General features: G+C 32.6%; 1 protein-coding gene across 5 annotated transcripts in view; it reads left to right on the forward strand.

The window, feature by feature from the left end:
- LOC129941186 (pleckstrin homology domain-containing family G member 5) overlaps positions 1 to 21,172 on the forward strand; it is a 438,783-nt gene that overhangs the window by 313,389 nt on the left and 104,222 nt on the right. The window lies entirely within an intron of this gene.

The raw sequence follows: 21,172 nt of genomic DNA on the forward strand, positions 1-21,172 counted from the left end.
AGAACGGTTGACCTGTGACCTAAGACGGCCATGGTAGAAAGATCTCAAAACGAAACCGTTTGTACAGATTTCAGTAAGGCCTTTGATTTAGTAAACCTCCTGAAACCTCAATCAAAAATGCTTTATATCTCACTGGAAGAACTCAACAACTTCAGATAAATAACGCATGCTCTAAATAAAGTTTATGCACGTCAAGTTTTCCCCAAGGAAGCCATCTTGGTCCACTTCTTTTCATTTTGTATTCATGTTATTCTTTTAGTAATTGATTGCTGCGGTTGTCTTATGTATGCAGATGATCTCAAACTATTAATACAAGTAAAAAGTTTGGGAGATTGTCAGAAAGTTCAATGTAACCTCAAATTTGTATCCTATTGGATGTCATATCAATATGGTTTTACACTTTATATTTAAACATAATCGTCAGTTGTGAGAATGGAATAAGTCCATTTTGCAGAAGTGTTGTACCCAGTTCTGGTAGCCAGGTATAATGGTTTGAAAACGTTGGACTTATTCCGTTCTTGCAACTGACAGTTTGAAATTTAAAATAACTCAAATTTTAATGAAATAAATACATATTTAAAAAAAAAGCTTTAAATGATAACAAACTGGTGTTTTATAAGACGGTCGATCCATTCTGAAGCTTCACCGCGCCCTTTAGATGTTGAGCTGTAGGTCAGATGTCTGTGTTAAGAAATGGTAAACATGGAATCCTTGTTTACTGATTTGCTGGTTTTCTTGTACAAATTTGACCAGGTGTTTTTCTTATATGATGAATGAGTGACCCCGTACAGGAAAGTTCTGATGAATAACCTTAAAGGCCCAATGAAACTATTAGCAAGAAGAATCTTACTAGTGTGTTGTTCCTGTTTTGCCCTCGACACGCGTCACTTAATACATGTAGCTCTTTGATAGCAGAATCAAGATTTTTTATACTCTTCCACAGCAGACTGCAAACGTCATCAGGTCTTCTCTTTGCTATGCCTTCATGGTACGTATAAAAGTCCGCAGTGTTTGTCTTCATATCATGGACGCAAAATATAAAATTCATATAAATACATAGAGCCACAGTTTTCGCAAATAAAACATTTCTTGAACTGGAATCTTCGGCAAATGCAGGTTCTGCATGTAGTCAATAAACAATAGCTCCAACATCTTCTCTTTCACCACATAAAGCCAGCACTTCTTGTTGTTTATTGTAAGACTTTTTTGCACGTCTCTGCGGCTGCCTTACGTTTAGCAGTATCACTTAGTCCTGGACTATTTTTTTTGTGTACTTAGTCCCTCGCATGTTGAACAGACGTCAATCTGTGGCCGCCCAAATCTGTTAGAGAAATTTGTATGGAAGTGCTTCCGATAAAAATCGTACTTCACGACATCATCGGTGTGTTTAGGTACTTGGTTCATACATTATCTTGATATTCAGTGATGCCTCCAAATACTGAACAAAGTTGCTGCTGTAGTATGATTTTTTTAAGGGGAAGGATGAAAGCCGATATATGACACCATTATGTTGTAACCAAAGGAATGTTTTCGTGTTGCTGGGTTTTTGGTGCCTGACGAGGCCGTCTTCGATCCACTGGCATGCATTCTATAAGTTCCATAGTATATAGTTCATTTTGGACCGGCTTGAAAATTTTTTATAGACAGTTCATTAAATATATATTGCAACAAATGCATTGGAACTTTTGAATAGAATGTAAGGCTAGGTGCCAATCGTTTGGTATAAAATCCCTGGAATCCCGTCAAAAAGTTCATAGTGTAATGCTTATTAGCACTTGTTCCTGTTTATGTTCTAGCTAGAGCATTGAGAGCTAGATTTCTTACATTCAAAAGAGCACATTATACTAAATATAGATGTAATGATCCTTTATCAAGATCCATTGTTTATTTCAATGACCTAGGGTCTAGTGATTTACAACTTTCAACTCTGTACGAGTAATGTTGTCAGCTATAGAGGGAATCTACAATTTTAAACCGACTCCGAATGGCTAAAATTGAAACCATTTTGAAGGATTTATAAATTCCTCCCAAGAGGCAGTACCCGTGTGATAAAACTTTAGATGGCACAGGCAGGAATTGAATCCAAAACCTCTACGTGACAATCCAGCTGTAAAAATGCTTGAAGATGAATAAATAAATATTATTTTGTTCGTAATATTATTTTGGAATTAAGATGCGACCAATAACCGGGCACATGTCTAATGAGACTTGAGTATTACAACAACTTCTACTTGATTGTGCTATCACAAGGCCTGACTTACATATCTTTCACGGGGACCAACTGATCATATGATTCCATTATTTGTTTTACAATCGAAGACAGATTTTTTGGATTTGAAAAAAACATAGATTTCGACGACAGATTTTTTGGATTTGAAAAAAATATAGATTTAAAAATAAAAATGAATATCACAAAAACATTTTAAAAACGAAATTAAAATGTTAAATGGAGGTACAGGTTTGTTTAAGGAGATATTTTAAGAGAAAACAACCGACAGTTTATAAATTAAAATGTTTTACGAACAATAACTGATAATGCCTTCAGAATATTTTAGTTAGATAGAGAATCACGTTCTCGAAATCTGGTAACGTTTTAAACAAAAATACAGCTGACATATTTTTTTTCCAAAAATAAAAACACTAATAACTTCCCATTCCGTTTGCGATTTGTCTTGCTTAAAACTTTAACAAAATGTTCGTAACAATATTTTTGTGAGATATATAATTTGAAGTCAATATTTTTGTATGTTCTCCTTATACTTCAGTCGAAAACTATTTCTTATCAGTTTTTGTGTAAATTTTCTTGTTTTGTTGAAAAACTTGTCAGTTGAATATTTCTAAGAAATTCACTTAAAATTACCAACAATATTTTGCATATGATAAAATAGTTTGATTTCAAATCTGTTTTAATCGAGTTTTTTAGTCGAAAATCGAGTTTTTTAGTCGAAAATCGATTTCTAACAATTTTAGCAGCATTTCTTGAAAGTTTTCATTTCTTATGTAAACAAATATGGATTATATTTCTGATAAAATTTAGCACAGACAGAATAAAATCATTTCAAAGTCAATACCTTCATTTGTTCACGAGATATTGAGAATCGAACATTAATTTTTAAAAATGTTGCATACTATTTTCTGAAGGATTTAATGTTTATAAAACAAAACTGGGTGTTAAATTTTTTTAAACATTTTACTGAATGTCAAAAACAATATTTTCTAAGAGATGAAATTATTTTGAAGTCAATATATTACATTTTTAAAAAGATATTTGAGTAATTTTTAGCTAACTTTTTATAATGAGTTTTTTAGATTTTATTTTTTGTAATACAACTGTTAATTCGATCTTTCCCAACATTTTAATTTGATTTATGTAGTTGATTTTCTTTCAAAATATTATTAAGTCTTAACTTAATTCAAGGCGCTAGCGTTACTGGTTCATGATATATTTTGCATAACAACAATTATTAGAAGTCGGTATCTCTACTAAACTTTGAGATATTTACTACGAAAAAATCTTCCCGAACGTACAGACTCTCTCTACAAATCTTTTATTTAGACTCTAGTTACCTTGAAACGTCGAGAAATGTCAAAATTCAATTCGATTAATCCGATTACAATAACTTCCTATGGAAAGTTTATAATTATTTAAGAAATTATTGTCAATTCTTTTTATTACGGAAAAACTGTTACGGTTCAATTATGTATAGAACAAATATTATCGGCCAAATGGCCACCTACTCACCTGCATCCGGTTGTTTAATGTTTCGATGACGATTAGGCTTAATTGATATTCTTTGCCGTTAATATGCCCCATTATCGCATCCTTTAACGCTGGAATCGTTCCGGTTTATCGACGCACATGTCTTCTTTCAAATGACCCCAACACGTGATATAACACACGCCATTGAATTTGTCAAGTGGTACAGTTGAAACTACATATCTTTCAATTCGGGTTATAAGAAGTTCGTTATTATTTCACGTAAGCTAACACCATTCACAGTAACTGCCTGACCGGCCTCATTATTTGGAAAAAATGCGGGCCAAATACCAAACAGTCACTCCTTATGAAATTCTATTAATTGCCAAAACCATTGGAATGAAAATGTGCCTCATCATTGAAGATAATTTTTTTTCGAAAATTGATCATCCACTTCACTTCCGTCGCAATGCTCAAAAACGCTCCACGACATCACGCTTTGTTCTTCCAATTATGTCGATATCATCTGCGTATCCGAGTAGTTGGATGCACCTTTGGAAGATTGTGCCTCTAGTGTTGACGGTTCAGTTTTGCACAATTCTTTCCAGAACGATATTAAAGAAGTCGCATGACAGTTCATCGCTTTGTCTTAAACCTTTTTTGACATCAAATGCATCGGTGATATCTTTTCCGACCTCATTCTGTACAAACGGATAAGTTTGACAGGGATGCCAAAACTAGACATTGCTCGGTAGAGCTCTTCCCTATAGATGCTGTCATACGCGGCTTTAAAATCGATAAAGAGATAGTGGGTATCGATTTGAAGCTCCTGGGTTTTTCCCAAGATCTGCCGTAGTGTGAATATTTGACCGATAGTGGACTTTCCTGGTCTGAAGCCACACTGATAAGGACCAATCAGGTTGTTGACAAACGGCTTCAGACGTTCACATAATACGGCAAAGAGGATCTTGTATGCAATGTTAAGGAGACTGAGATTCCATTCATCGGGCATGCTTTCTTCCTACCATTTTTTTCAGATAAGTTAGTGCATGCTCCCTACCAAGTCATCGCCCGCTGCTTTAAGCAGTTCAGCAGCGATGCTGTCAGCCCCAGCAGCTTTATTTGACTTAACTTTAGATATAGCTATCTTCACTTCGTTGAGGTCGGGTAGGCGGAATTAAATGAATCTGCGTCGCCTAGGTTAAGTAGTTCTATTTCCCCTACGGCGGAATTCGGTTCGTCATCGCAGTAGGAGTTGATAGACATAGGTGGGTTTTGAGAAAAACCTGTGGACGCTTGTGTCCTCTTGAATGTCTACCATTTGAAGTTCAAACAAAACAAACAAAATTAATAGGTTATATTAAATCTGACCCATTCTGCTTTTGTTTCTTAACAGGACTTAAAGTTTTTAGTTTGATGTTTCTAAATAAAAAGTAACGGTACTTAATATGCAAAGATTATGAAACATTTAACTATCTCAAAAATGTCTTCAATTGCCTAAATATTTCAAATATCTTACATAGATTCAGTTTCAAATTTTAATATTTTCAGTCAACTTTTTCAAGTTTTTATCAAAACATTTTAATTTTTCTTCTTAGAAAATTAATTTCTTTTTATTTTATTTCAATACAAATTTTGAATATAATTATATCTACAAAAAAAACTAAATAGAAATGTAAAGAGTCAATTTGTTGAGTAAATTATTGGAAACCCTAAGAAAACAACAGTTCGACAATTCACATGTTACGAGTTAAAAAAAACCGTCGTTACACTAAAAAATAAAGTGTTTTTATTGCTTAACAACATTTTACTAACAGTGATTCCAACTTTCATTATATTTTAACAAATTAAAACAAAATCAGGGTAAAGAAAAACATTTTAAAATACAAAACAAATTTACACAACCAAATGTGGTAATTGTATACTGATGCCTTTCTAAGCGAATTTAATCATAAAAATTTCTAAAATTCTATGCATTTCAAACTCCTCTCCTATATTTAACAGTATACACCTTAAATACATAAACAAAATCATTAAAATAACTTCCTTTTCTAAATGGAATCCTTTTTATCCTATTCATCTAATGTTATCCGTTCTCTCTCAAGCGTCGTCGTCGTCGTTCTTCAAGACCATAAAACATTCCTCTCACGAATTGAATGAATAAAATCCAACTTAACGTATAGACTTTTGTATACCTATCTTATCCTATTCTTACTAAGGATATATAACACTCAACCTACTCCTAGAACATCCATAATAATTCCTAAACTTTATAGTGCTTCGGAACTCTTATCTGTTCCAAGTATATCCTTCAATGTCAGTACAGTACAAGGCATTTAGTTTGCTATTTGCTGGGTGCTGCTGCTTCGGCTTTGCTGCCGTTTTCAACCTATTTTTGAGAAAAAAAACTCTCATTTTTATTATTGCGTTGAAAATTCAGGATATCTATGTGTAGAAAATGAGCATCAAATATACATATTTACTCCATAGTTCAACCACAATGAGATTCAACGAATTCACTATATTCTATATTCTACTTGACCGCAGAGTATATTATGAACAATTTGAAATACTTATCCGAGCTTCCAGGCAAATGAACTTCAATACGACAACATGGGTGAGAAATTCCAAAAACCACAACGCACGGATGCATTTATATATATGTTTCCGACGATATCGCCTATCAGGACACCATTATTACTTCATCTAACAAAAAGGATGTGACTCTCTCCCTCCGTGGCATATCTATCTCGTCTGCGTGTCTGCAGGCAAAAGGTATGCGAGTTTGTGCAAGCCAAGAGTTAAATCCTGATATTTTCAATTTTCAATATAAAAATCGATCGATGCCATTGGAATTATTATTAATCGTAGTCCTATGTGCGTTTGTTTGTGCCTTTCGAATTAATTCACTTAAACCGGGCCAACGGTGCGTATGTGGAACTTTTTTTTTAATTTAACATTTATCCTTATTTTTGTTTTATCCTTTTCTGCTGTCGAGGGAATTTCAGCACGAGGATAATAATATTTTCATGACGGAATTCAGAAGAGAAAGTTTTGTGCATTCTCATCATTTTCCTATCATCATCGCATCGCATCGGCTGAAGCTAAAAGCCCGGAAAGTCTCTGCCGAGTACCTTCCTACACATGTAGGTACTGAACTGATGCATAGGCTTGTAGAATATTATGGCTTTGGTTGTGTGGGAGAATACCTTTAATTGAAAGTGTATTCGGTGGCATAATATGAAATAAACCATTCCTAGGACTATTTCCGGCTGAAGCCAGATGTGGTACATTTCTGATGATGATGATGAATGAATGAAACTACGATTCACTTCTCTAATTGGAGGCAAATTCGCAATTGGACACAAAATCAGAGGAAGAAGTGGGCGGAAGGAGCGGATGATGATTGCCTGAGAAGAGATAACTTTTTGTAAAACTATTCGTTTGGTTAGCCTGATGAATTATTAGCCTTCAGTGTTTGTTTCACTATTTCCACTGACACACTCCTCTACAAAAGAACAAACTGATTAGGAGTAGTTTTGTTTTTGGAAATCTTTTTCTTAATGATTCACTGACGTTTGCAATTTAAATTATTTATAATTGTGTTTAAAACAGATTTTTCAAAAACTTTGTATAGTTTTGAGCAAGCAAAATAATCCACTGACAGGTAATTTGAAAACAATTGCAAACAATATTCAAGTAAAATGCTGAGGGCTTGAATTTAAATGCTGCTTCTTGTTTGAATTTTGATAATTTCGGATCTGATTGTTTTCAACAATAACAATGTGTTTTGAGGAATGCGAGTGAATTTTAATAATGGAAAAGGTTTGTGGTAGGAATTTTTGATTTGATTTAGTGGATTTAATGATTTTCAAATTTTGTTTTGTAGATAATCCAATCTTTTGTATTAAGGTTTAATAACAATTTTTGTCCAAATTTTAGCTTGTGGTGAGAAACTGGTGTACTGTTTTGATAACCATTTTCAAAGTTGCAACATTTTAAGGTGTTTTGCTGAAATGCAGCGAAATATTGCAAATTTTCCAGTAAAAATCCGTTCCGAGTTAAGGAAGCAAATTGAACTTTTGACATATTATGGCACGGTATATGGACTTTAAATTAATTTTGGTTTGCACATTAGTGACATCGAAAGATGCAGAAAGGTCCAAAAATATCATTTTTGACAGTTGTTAAAATTTTGAGAAAAATCGAAAAGTAAACCACTACAAATTGTCTTGTCAATTATAAATAATTAAAAACTTGTACTTAACATTAGCCTCTTCATGAAGCCTGAGTGAAGAATAATGCCTTTTTAAATCTAGCATTAAATTTAATATTTTGTTTTGCGCTCTTTGAACCGTTTTTAATAGGTTTTAGCGAAGTCAAACCATACTGGAGCACCATAAGTGAGTATTGGTTGGAAAATAGCTTTGAATATTAAAACTGTAGACCTGTTTTTCAATTTATGAACGGGTATTAAATTCTTATTAGAAGATTAGTTTTTTTAATTGTGTTGGTGATATGTTTGGCAAAAGTAAGTTTCTTGTCAAGAAACCTCTAGGTACTTTTTGCAGTTTTCAGAACAAGCCATAGCAACAGGGTTTAGCTGTATCAATTTTCCACTTATGAAAATAGTTTTGTGGGGTATTCAGTGAATATTGTAAACTACTGAAAGCATATTGAGGCAATAGGCTAGACGAAAAAGCTATGTCGACAGCAAACACAGAAAATTTAGGGTTTTTATTAAACGTATGGGAATCAGCACAGACCCCTGTGGAGCTCCATATATCATAAAGAATAGAGTTAAAGCTGCCTTTGTATACAACAAATTTGCTGTAGAAAATCCAAACACAATAAGTTTGAAAATAAACTTGTGCCAAATAGTGCCACAAGATTTTTCGGTGTCCAAAAGTATCGGGGTTTTCAATAAGAGCGCTAAAATTTTTTTTTTTTTAAATAAAACAAAAACGGGTTTGGATATCAATGAAATTCGTTATTCCTGTGAAAGAACGATCGATGTCATTATCTATGGAACTCGATTTCTTTTGCATTGCCACTGCAGACACGCTTGAATAAATCAAGACGCTGAATCAAATTGTTTACAGTTTTCAAGCATAAATTAGCTGACACTGCTTAAATTTCGCGTTCGATATTCGTCTGAAGTTCAACAATTCTCGTTGGCTTATTGGCAAAGACCATAGACTTGGCTAAGTCCCACAGGATATAGTCTAACGGCGTCAAACCGCATGACCGAGGCAGCCAAGAGACTTTCCATTTCGCGAGATAACACATTCTCCAAAGTTGGTTTCCAATAAATTAATTGTTATATTTGTAAGTGTGGCTTGTGACACCGTGCTATTGGCACCACATGTTCTCCGAGTCCATATCATCCAATACTAAGTTGTCATTGAACGGCAGCGATCCCGATTCACAGTAACGTGCTGGTCTAAATCATCACAGAAGAAATACGGCCCAATGACGCCGCCACTGGCCCATAAACCACACCAAGCCGTAATTTGTTAGGGATGCAATGATGACTCATGGAGTACGTGTGGATTGCTGCCTGCCTAACAACCCATATTTTGTTTATTTACGAAGCCATTCAGTCAGAAATGAGCCTAATCGCTGAAGATGATTTTTCGATGAAAGTCATTTTCAAGTTGTTGCTCAGCCCAATTTAAGAACATATGACGCTTCTGGTGGTTAAATGGCTTCAGTTCTTGCGTCAATTTAATCTTGTATGTAGGCCAAGTTTTTTCGAAAAATTCACAACAACGATGTCACAGAGATGCCCAACGATTGAGAACGACGTGTGATGCACACAGTTGAGCTTTTTGCAATTGAAGCCTCAGCGGCAACAATATTCTCGGCACTATGGGCACTTTTTAGTCTTACTGGCACGGCATTTTTTCCACTAGACTCTCTATTGTTAATCTGCTAAGAAGAATTTGACGACCATAAATTGGACGTAGAGCTCTTAACGTTGAGGCCACTGACTCCGAATTACGGTAGGGGATTTTAATAATTTCGACTCGTTTTTTGCTTGTTTATGTTTCCATTATAAAATGTCAAACCTTACTAAAGATAAAAGTCAAAAGAACGGCAAGGAATGTGATGTCTTTTGCTGTCCCTGTTCCTCTACTTTTGTAGCGTCCCTGTTGAAAAATCCTCTACTAGACCAGTCGATAATTTTGAATCAAGGTTACTTTTGATGGAACTTTAAAAATTAAAAATTTGATGGCTTGTAGAGTTATTACCTCTTAAGCAAAACTGCTTTCTAAGCTAATTCGGTAACCTTTTCAGATTGAGTAAAATGAATACAGCCATTGACTGGAAGAAGTGGAATGATAATTTTTGCGACCTTTGAAAAAGGTTTTAATGTCTTATCAAAACTGGATAAGAGGGTATTCAATTTTTATTTTTAAAAATGTCTATCTTGTTTGTTATTTTTGTATTTAAAATGTTAACATTATTCTTAAAAGCGAATCCATTTTCTTCGTTTCAAATTAAGAATGCGAATCAATCATAAGATATATTCGTTCAATAAAATTTGATTTGTATGATATTGCTTTCAAACTAATTTTATCGTTTTAAAATTATGGTCTACAATATTTGATAAAATACCAACCGTCCGTTTTGTTATGAAAACTAAGAATCTACAAGAAATATTACGGAAAATTGGTAAGAAGTGATATTAAGTTCGAAAATTACGAGAATAGATGAAGGTATTGACTTGATTTCGAAAAATCCTAGCGAAATTTTTATAATAAGAATTAAAAGCTTTTGAAAACTTTTGATACAATTTTTATTTCAAAAATCGTTTATGTGATTCTTTTGAAATACGTGTTTGTGTACATATTAGCTTCACATAGGAACTTATTGTAATGGGTCTGATTTCACGTCCTTCCGTCCATAGCTCAAAAACCAGTAGGGATCTCGACTTCAAATACATTTTGTTATACAAATAATAATGCAGAAAGGGGTTTCAAGAAAATTGTGGGTGTTTTTTACCATAGCAGTTTAAAAAAAGCTTTAGATTTTGGCTAACCCAAAGTATTTCGCGAACCAATAATGCAACAGACTTGAATTTAATTTTAAACTATAAATTGTTAGGGTTGTTTCACACTGCACGGTTTTGACCGTACGGCAAAAAACCGGACGGCGACATTTTGTTAGAGGCGCAAAGAAGAACATATACGCTTTCATATTATACGGTTACGGCAAAATGCCGGCGGCGCCGCGCCGAAAAGCAACCGTATACTGCCAATGCAGTATACGGCAGCCGGACGGCGCGATCGGCTTAGTGACATTCGTTACAAAATGCATGTTTTCACATCATACGACTTTATTCGTGCGGCAGAGTTGAATCAGTCACTTTAAGACATGATTACTTGTGTATACTAAGCACTGGAATCCTGCATATATCGTGTTTTATCGTACGGTTAAAATCGTACAATGTGTAATTAGCCATTGATTTGGTTTATGCCATCCGGTTTTTTGCCGTACGGTCAAAACCGTATAGTGTTAAACGACATGTATGGCTCCTTTACCAAACATATATTTTTGGGAAAAAACCGATCAACGATAAATTAAAAAAAACTGAACAAAATATTTTTCCCCTCGAATATTTTGGGAAAAAAAATGATTTTATTACCAAAACAATTTTATGCAACGAAGAATAACATTTTTGACTTGTGGTAAAATGTTGAGAAATATTGAACTGATAGTTTTTTTTATAAAAAATAAAAACCTAGAAACAACGTTACTTAAAGTTGGTACAAATTTATTTTCGACTCAAACATCATTTTAATTATTAAAAAAATCGAATTGACATTTTAAAACAAAATAAAAACCTAAAAAAATCACTAAAAGTTCATTGAATTCTATTTTCCACTCAAATAAATATCCAAAAATTTGAGATATTTGCTTTAAACAAATTTCACCTTTTATAAAATATTGTTGTCAACATTCAGTAAAATTTGGTGAAAATCGAATTGATAGTTTTTCCCAAAAAATTAAAACCTAAAAACAATAATAAAAGTTGGTAAAAATTGATTTTCGACTTAAACATATTTTTAATAATTAAAAATATTGGCTTAAAACTAATTTTTTTCTCACAGAAAATATTGTTTTCGACATTCAGTAAATTTCTTATAAAAATCCAAAAGTCTGTTTTTTCATAAAAATAATAAAATCTAATATTTTTCGGTTCATCAGCATATCATGTGAACAACAGAAGATTTTGACTTCAAATTAATTTCATCCAATTTATATTTGTTTACATAAGAAATAAAAACTTTTAAGAAACGCTTCTAAAAGTGGTAAAAATTGGTTTTCGACTAAAAATCTTGTTAACAACAATAGATTTTCAAATAAAACTATTTTATTATATGCAAAATATTGTTGGTAATTTTTAAGAATAATTCCACTGAAACCTTTTTATCAAAACACGAAAAACTTTAAGCTTTTAAGCAAGAGAAATTGACAAACGGGATGAGAATTTTTTTCTTATATTTGTAGTTTAAAAAATAAGTTTTAGATTTGAATTAAGTAAAAAAATGTTGACCCGTTTTAAAGATATCCAATTTTAATTTTTAAAAGTAAAATATTTTAAAAATCTCAAAAGTTAGTCATTTTTGTTCATTGAATCTTATTAGACAGTATAAGAGCTTGTTTGCAAAAAAATATTTAAATCACTTTATAGGAAAAACAAAATTGTAGATTGTTGATTCTAATTCGGTTTTTAAGAAAAATTAGAATTTTCATTTTTTTACCAACAAATTAGTATGTTATTGTTTTTGGTCTTACAACTAGTAACTTATATCTACTTAAAATCTCAATTTCCAATTTTGAATTCAAATGGACCTAATAGTTAAGGATGGAATAGTCGAACCCAATTTTTTTAAATCTCTACAAAATGTTTGATGTATGCAATACTTGACATATCGTTCCTTTATGTATTTCGGAGGTAAAATGAAGTTGGAACGTGACTTATGCTGATAACTTTCCATTTGTGAATCTAAACAATTTCGTCGGTAATAAACCAAATTTTAATTTAAAGAATTTTGAAATAAAAAACACTAATTGATATGTCTCTAGAGATATTTGCTTTTGATTTTTTTAAATTTTTGTAGAACTCTGAGACTTGCATTTTTCTGAAAATTTTAACACATTTAAAAAACGTCATTCTCTAATAATCTACCATTGATTTTGATGTTTTTATATGTAAAACTTAATTTATTTGAACTCAAATCTCGCAAAAAACATTTATCTTTCTTAAAATCATTGACTTAAATAAAGGACCTTAAAAAGTCAACAAATTTAAAAACTTCGAATTCGAAAAATCTATGGCACAGATTCCAATAACTATTAAAAGGATGTTCAAAATCAGAAAAAGCTTTGATTTTCATCATTAACACTCTTCTTATAGCTAAAAACCCGAAAGGCATTCAATTGGAAAAAAATGATAGAGCTTAAAAAGTGAGTTTCGAAATGTTTTTTTTTTCTCTCACTTTTTAAACTTGTTTAGTTTTTGTTTGTTAAGTTTTTAACTTTCATCAAATTGAATTTCGAATAACCTAAAGTAAAATAATCGTTTACGTAACTGGATTGTATATACTAATTCGCGAAAACTCGAAACACTTCAATAAATCAACCTAAAGGTTTTTGGAAGTTCCAAAGGAGTACCTCATAACGACAGTGCTGTTTGTCAAGTAAATTAGCTTATTTTCACAATACTCAAACTTAAACCTCTTTGCAAACTCAATTTATTTTTGTATTTTTCCCTTTTCTACATTTTATTTGTATTTTTAGTAAACTTTATTTTCTAAAAATAATTAATTATCTTTATTTATGTCTAAATTCAAATTATTAAATCATTTTTCTTTTTTTCTTTTATTTACAGGTAAATTAACAAAACCAACTTCTATTTATAAAATTCAAAACCTCTCCCACGATACAATAATGAGGTAGGTAGGCAGGTAAGCTCCTTAATTTTTAAACACGCTCCTTTCATTTCTAATTCATGGTTCTAGGCTAATTATATTAAGAGCAATTAATCTTATAAAAACAATTAAGACCAAAGCAACCTTTACAAATTTAAATGGCTATGTATAGTAAAATTTCCGTTTCCATTTCTACAAAATAACACACGTTAATTATAAATGTAAGTCATTTAACACCCAAAAAAAAACACCCTTTCACAAGGACACGACCCATGACGACTACGAAGACGACGACGACGAGGAACGATGAAAGTGTACTTCATTTTAAATTAGTGTATGCGGTTTTATTCACATAAGTTTAAAAGTATATACTACGGATTAATTTTCCTCTAAATGGTGTTGAAATGAATTTTAAATAAATGAATAAAAACTACAGAATTGAAATGCTTAAACATTCAAAAGTTGGAATACGTGCATCATGATACATCAGTGAAACACGCTTAGAATTATACAATGAAACAAAATAAAAAAACAAGGATTTTAAGTTTTACACGCGGGGAATACTTGGGATTTAAATGCATGCAAGAGGATTTTTCATGGAATGGTGAAATTATGGAGGAGGTGGGTTGCAAGTTGCGGGTGTGAACTTTAACCACAAGTAGAACTCGAATAATCTCAGGCACCCTCATTTCTGCGTATAGATATTCCCAAAAAATTACACAGTTTTCGTACTGTGGTAGATTGTTTACACGTAGTAGGGCTTAAGAACATACAACGAAGTATATAAGGGATTTTATTTTGAACTTCTGTTTTTGAGTAATTAGATTTAAATTCATTGGTTTGAATTTTTAGCTGAAGCTATTTCAAAACATTTGTCATCAAACTCTCATATGCGTGCCTCTAGTATTGATGAATCTCTTTTTTAATTGAATAAGAAATTACCTATAGAAACGTTCAAATCCACAAAATAAACGATGGTGTGCCACAGGGTACTATTTTCTCTCCGACACTCTTACTTGTATTTAAAAAGTGTTTTTAGAGGTAAAGAACTTTAATTTGTCAACAATGTTTTAACCGGTGGCCATTTAAGAGTATATGTTTATTTTTAGATTGGATTGAAAATTCAAGGAATTGAAACTATAGTATCACATAGAAAGGTGAAGATTCTGTAAAGGGGTCCAAATCAAGAATGGCATTAATCCGAACTTTTATAAGCATATTTTTACTTACCGTGCAGCTCACCTTTAGATTGATAAATATGTCGATTAGTAAAACTGCCATATTTTGAGTAGTGCATTTTGAGGCACCGTTAAGTCCATAAAAATGAACAGTTTAATGTGCTTTATGGGTTGGTGGAATAATTGGTCCGTACTTCTTTTTTTAAAACGATGCTTTCTATCATGTTATGGTCAATAGTGGCTGCTATAAAGCATTGACTACTGACTTTTTTAATCACAATGCAGCAACCATGATGTGCAAGAGCTGTTTTATCAAGAAAACAATGCAATACGTTTAGTAGAGCTTGAACCAATTCAGTTGAACAACTGTCGGTTGCGCAGAGAGAGGATTAAGAAAAGTAAAAATTTTTCCTTAAAGCTTACAGTGTCTAACTCAACTTCGTTTTTCTTTAAAATTGAAATGGGAAGGAACGTACAGTGTTTAATTTTTATATTTGACTAATTTCAGCGAACTTAAAACAAAAATATATAAATATAAAAATTGAATTAAAATAATATAAATAACAATTATATAATTTAAATAATAAATGTTTATAATGTCGTAATCATCAAAATAATGAAAAAATCATCATCTGGGTTAGTTATAATTGAATCAGAAATTGTGTCCTACATCAGGTATCAGAAAAGAATTCTTCCTCAGATTTTTCTCACACTTTTTAACAATCTTTAGTCGTAATTTTTCAAACTTATTCCTCTGATAATTTTTTAACATTTAATATCTTGAATTTCGTGGGTCGTGAGCCTACTCTTGCCTTGATTGTTGCCCAAATAAATTCAATGGTATGGAGATCTGGATAAAAGGGTGGTAAACGTAGAACCTCATGTCTCATGCAGTGAATGATATTGTCAATCTTGTGATTCGGCTTAGTGTCGTTTTATTACCTGAACATCTGAATGGTATGCTGAATATTGTTTCCATTGAATTATCTAAGATTTCTTGCTATCAGAATAAATTGTTTTTCTTCTAATTTATTGTGGTACAAGGAGTTGTCAATTGCAACAACTGAAGGCTCCTTCAAGTTGTTGAAAACTTGTTCTTGGATCTATTAATTTTTGTTTGTGTTCCAGATTTAAACAAAAGTAAGGATTTTTTCACGAAACTTTTTTGACCACCTGCATGCGACATTATAAGCCACTGTCCGTTTGAAATTGGCGTCTTCAACCCACTGCTACTGTCATCAGTCCAATCTCGTGGTCTTGTTTTTGAACCATGGATATTATAGCTTTCGTCCAAATAAATCATGTTATATCCTTTTGTTCCTTTTTTTCTCCGATACTTTACTCCCATGACTTTAATATCATTTCTTTCACAGAGAAGTATACGGTTGTTTTGGGTTTTTTTGTAACTAAGATCGTTTCTTCCTAAATCCTGTTGAGAGAAGTTAATACTGGAGTTAAGCTCCAGATCTTCCTGGACTCATTGTCTCAACATTTTTGAGGATATAATTTTGTCCTCCTAGTAGAAGTTATGCATGATACGCCGAATAGCTGCGATGCCAAATTTATTTAATCCAGTTTTTCACTCCGTATGCTGTACTTTTTTACTGTACAACTCCTATCTCTGCGTATTCCATAATAATTCTTCTGATTGAACGTTCTGAAATTTCAGTAGTTTCCACGGTTTTAGTTGCGTAACTCAAAGGATTTTCAAGAAATGAATTCTTTGCTTCTTCCAGTTTGTCATTATATATCTTAACAAATATCTTACACGCCTGGCTAAAAACTGTTTTTTTCTTTTCTGAATGGATCCATTCAAATTTCTTGTGAATTCATTTTGATGTACACCTTGTTGTTTTTTTAAATTGAATTGAAAACCAAAGCAAATATCATTTAAATATCTTAATACGTTTTGATGGAAATATTAATTTTAAAAAACTCGTAGGTAACAATTTTAAAAACTCGTTGACACTAATCTATCTAATCAACACTAATCTACTATTTGAACGAAAAATAAACCATGATCATATCTGTTTCAAATAAAGTCTATCCCTGTAAATTTATTTCTAATTTACTGTAAGCGAGGATATACACACAACTCACCCTCCTTAGTGATTCAGTTTGATCAGATCAAAGCAGCGTCATTGGCAACAAAGCCATCTTTTTTTCTAAATCAGAGAAATTAAAAGAGACCTGTGCAATAGGATGGCCAACTGAATTGGTTCAAGTTATACCCGCTTATCTACACGTTATGAACTCGTTCATATTTCTTTATTTTTGTAAAATTTACTCTCCTTCCTTTGTAACCCAAATTTAGAAAATAGGATTAAGAATAACAAACAATGGTCAAACTCTTTAAGTATATTTAAAGTTGTTGTTGCAAATTGAAGGAAAACCCTTAACAAAATGTCCTACCTTAAAGCTTCCTTCGGTCTTCAAACCGAAATTGTTGAAATGGATTTCTTCTTACTTAGTAAACGCGATGTGAACATGTTCGCTTCAGATACACTCTCTTCAGTGCCCTCTTCTTGCAATCATTGATGTACCCCAAGACAGCCATGTAGGTCCTCTGCTTTTTATCTTCACCGATAACTATATGGTTTTGATTACTAAAAATTCCCATATTTCACTGTATGCTGACGGAACTAAGTTCTTGAAGATCAATACTTCTATGCAGAAATCATTCCTTAGTCAATTAGATCTCAGAAACGTCAATTAATTACTTTTCTTATGACCGAATGCTAAATTCCCTGACTCGTATCACCAATATAATACTCAAATCTAACTAAAAACTCAACGTTGATCTAAGAAATTTTCCAAAGTATTTTTAGATTGAATAAGCGATTTAAGTATGGTTTCCTTATCTGGGCATAAGGTTCAGGATTCCCTGAACCTTCCTTCCCCCGCCCCCCAACGGGACGTTTGTTAAGGAACCCAATATTGGTTTCCTACGGAATATTGATCTAAACGGAAACATTATCAATTTCAAGCACTTCTTCCTGAAAGTACGTCTCCAAAACATTTTCATTAACAAACCTCACCTTAACCGATAAGTTATTTAAGCTAATTAATAATTAATAATAATAATTGTGTGTTAGTCTAAAATGGTTTCAAGACAAAGACATATTCACAAGTCAAATGCTCCCCTACACCCTTAAAGAGATTAGCTACTTACATTTCCAGGAACTCCCATCAGTTTACCTTTGAGCTCAATTTCCGAAGTACTAACAAATGTGAAGATTTTCCTTTTTTAGCCGCACATCCCGAATGTGAATTGTTTCCCAATTATGTTTTTCTCTATCTTTTTATTATTCAAAATCAAATAAAAAACGTTTAAATCTTCTTCATTTTTTGAATGAATTTAATTTCGGTTCACCTATTCCGTATCTCTCATAATTAAACTTAAACTTTAAATTTAAAGAAGCAAAAAGTGATGTCAACGTGGTTTTTATCATTTTGTGTATATCTCACGTGCTCACGTACTATCGTCCTGTTCATATACAGTTGACCACTAAAAAAGTCATCAAAGCTCAATTACAAAATCCAAGTAAGGTGTGAATTCATAAAAAAATCCGCATTTAATTTTTTTTTCAAGGATGTTACATCATTAAAAAACACACTCACACACAAAACCACCTTCATTTAACTTTTTTTTCTTTCGAGTCAAAAATTATAGTTTTTCCTGACACCAGCGGAAAAGTACAGGTACAGGAACATAACAGAGGTGATGGAGGTAGGTGGTGGAGAGTTACATCAGCTCTCAACGCGTTTCCAAAGGGTATCCTTGGGGTTATTATTATATTTTTTTTTTAATAATTTGTGTATCGCCCAACAAAAAAAAATAAAACTGTTAGGGGTTACCTTTATACGTACGTAAAGACTCATATATAAGGTTTTAATGAAACCCCAAAGATTTTATAACGAGTGCACGTTTGGGTTTTGGGAAAATTATTATATGCAAAAAAAAAACAGGCTACAGGTGGTCTTTAGTATGTTTCTGTTCATAATGGGAGATATGGGTATTAAATTTATAATTGACGTATTATTTAAAGAAAAACCATTGTGGCTTAAATCACCCTGAAATGTATTCTTTTTCAAATTTCTTATATTTCTTTTTTGATAAAAAAGATAACTATTTTTTGGAATGGATTTTTTTAGTCAAAAGCTAAGGAAATTATATTTGAAGATAGGCTTTTACGTGACTTATTTTGTACTTCATATTATATAAAAGGCATTCCACATTCGTGCAGTTTGGCAATGTAACAAAATTCTGTACTTAAAAGTACGACCAAAGTTGGACTCAAGTTAAAACCAATAGGCACTTCTAGAAGTTCTATTATTATGGTTGAATTGTTTAAGGAAAGAAAAACAACTGGGCCCATCGATGTTGTTTGTTTCAGCAACCAATTTAAAAGCTACTTTTGAATATTTTTTATTTTATTTTGTAATTGCTAAATAAGTAGTACCCGTGGCATGATGGTTAGTGCGTTGGACTGTCATGCAAAGGGTCTTGGGTTCAATCCCTGCCTGTGCCACCTTAATTTAAAAAAAAATAATTTTCGCGGGTACTGCCTCTTGCGAGGAATTGACAAATCCTTCAAGAGTAATTCTTGTCATGAAAAAGTGCTTTCTCAAACTAGCCGTTCGGATTCGGCCTTAAATTGTAGGTCCCTTCCATTCCTGACAACAGTACTCGCACACAGGAATGGTTGAGAGTTGTAAGTCACTAGGCCCTGGTTCACAACGGACTGTTGCGCCACCCCATTTGATTTTTTGAATTGCTAAATAACTGTAAGATACAATATCTTATAAGATAGTTATAAGCTAATTTTGAAGAGTTGAGCAAGCAATTAGTTAAATTAATATTAAAATTGAATCAAATATAATTAAACAACAATGAGAGAGAGAAAAGAATATAATATATTTATGTATAATATAATTTTTAAATTTCATTTAATTATTTAGTAAAAAATGACTTTTTAAAACCTTTTTAATTTTTGTTGTGTTTTGAATTTCTTTAATATTGCGTGGTAAGGAATTCCAAAGATGGACTGAATTCACAAAAAATTGGCGCTCGGATGTTAAAAACGAATAGCGAGGATGAATTAGTTGACGAGATCTATGCGAGGTAGCAAAACTAATTTTGTCAAAACAGTATTGTGGTTGGCGTGTAAGCAGTATGTCAGAGAGCAAGATCAAACTGCGAAGTTCAAGATAATTTTCAAACGGCATATCCAGCAGCAGCGTAGCAAAATCAGATATTCTATGGTATCTTCGTAGGCCAAAGACGTAACGAACAGTTACTATTAAAGGCAACATTGAGTTTACGTTTGCTTACGTAATTGCAGTTGCAGTATATTTCGCAGCCATATGTCAAAATCGGTAATATTAAAGTTTTGGCAAGAAGTAAACGTGTTTTTACCGGTGTAAAAGACTGGGTAACCCATAATGCACGTAGAACACCATATACTTTGCCGACAAGTCCAATTATATTATTGTCCCAAGTCAAAAAGCGGTTAAAAGTCACTCCGAGATTTTTGGCAGTTTCAACATATTCGATTGGAGCATTGTTCAACATATAACTACACATTTTGATTTTTTTGGGTTCAAAGTAAGACCATTTAATTGGGACCAATTTAAAATTTTTCAAGGTCTTCATTGACACAGAAAGCTCCATGCTCAATGAGTCCAAGTGGGCAGCTTAGGTACAGCTGAACGTCATCAGTATACATTTGACAAGAACAATTATCAACCAAGGATGGAAGTTCATTGACGTAAATAGAGAACAATAGAGGACCCAATATGGACTCCTGAGGAACACCAGAAGCAAGCGGCAAAAAATTAGACAAGGTGTCACCAACTTGAACTGCTTGTGTTCTATTAGTCAAATAAGAATAAATAAGCTTCGTAGCACATGGTGAAAAATCAAACTTCTGAATAAGATTTTTACATAAATTGAGATGGTTAACTGCGTCGAAAGCCTTTGAGAAATCAAGCAGAACCAAAAATGTTACCTCATCCTTATCCAACGCTTGCCTTATGTCTTCAGTGACGTTCAAAAGTGCTGTGATGCAGCTGTGCTTTTTACGAAAACCAGACTGTTTAGGAGTAAGCATAGAACTCGCCGTAAGATAAATATTGATTTGTTTCTGCAAAATTTTCTCAAAGACTTTTGACAAGTAGGAAAGGACTGAGATAGGCCTGAATTCAACGCCTTTTGCGTTTTTTGGGAGTGGTATGATTTTGGCTACCTTCCACAGGTCAGGATACACTCCCGACATTAAAATCGTATTGAAAGCGAACGTAAGATATGGCAACACGATAGGCAAAATCATATACAAAAATTTAGGGTGAATAGA

This window comes from Eupeodes corollae, chromosome 1, assembly GCF_945859685.1.
Source record: "Eupeodes corollae chromosome 1, idEupCoro1.1, whole genome shotgun sequence".
Classification (NCBI taxonomy): domain Eukaryota; kingdom Metazoa; phylum Arthropoda; class Insecta; order Diptera; family Syrphidae; genus Eupeodes; species Eupeodes corollae.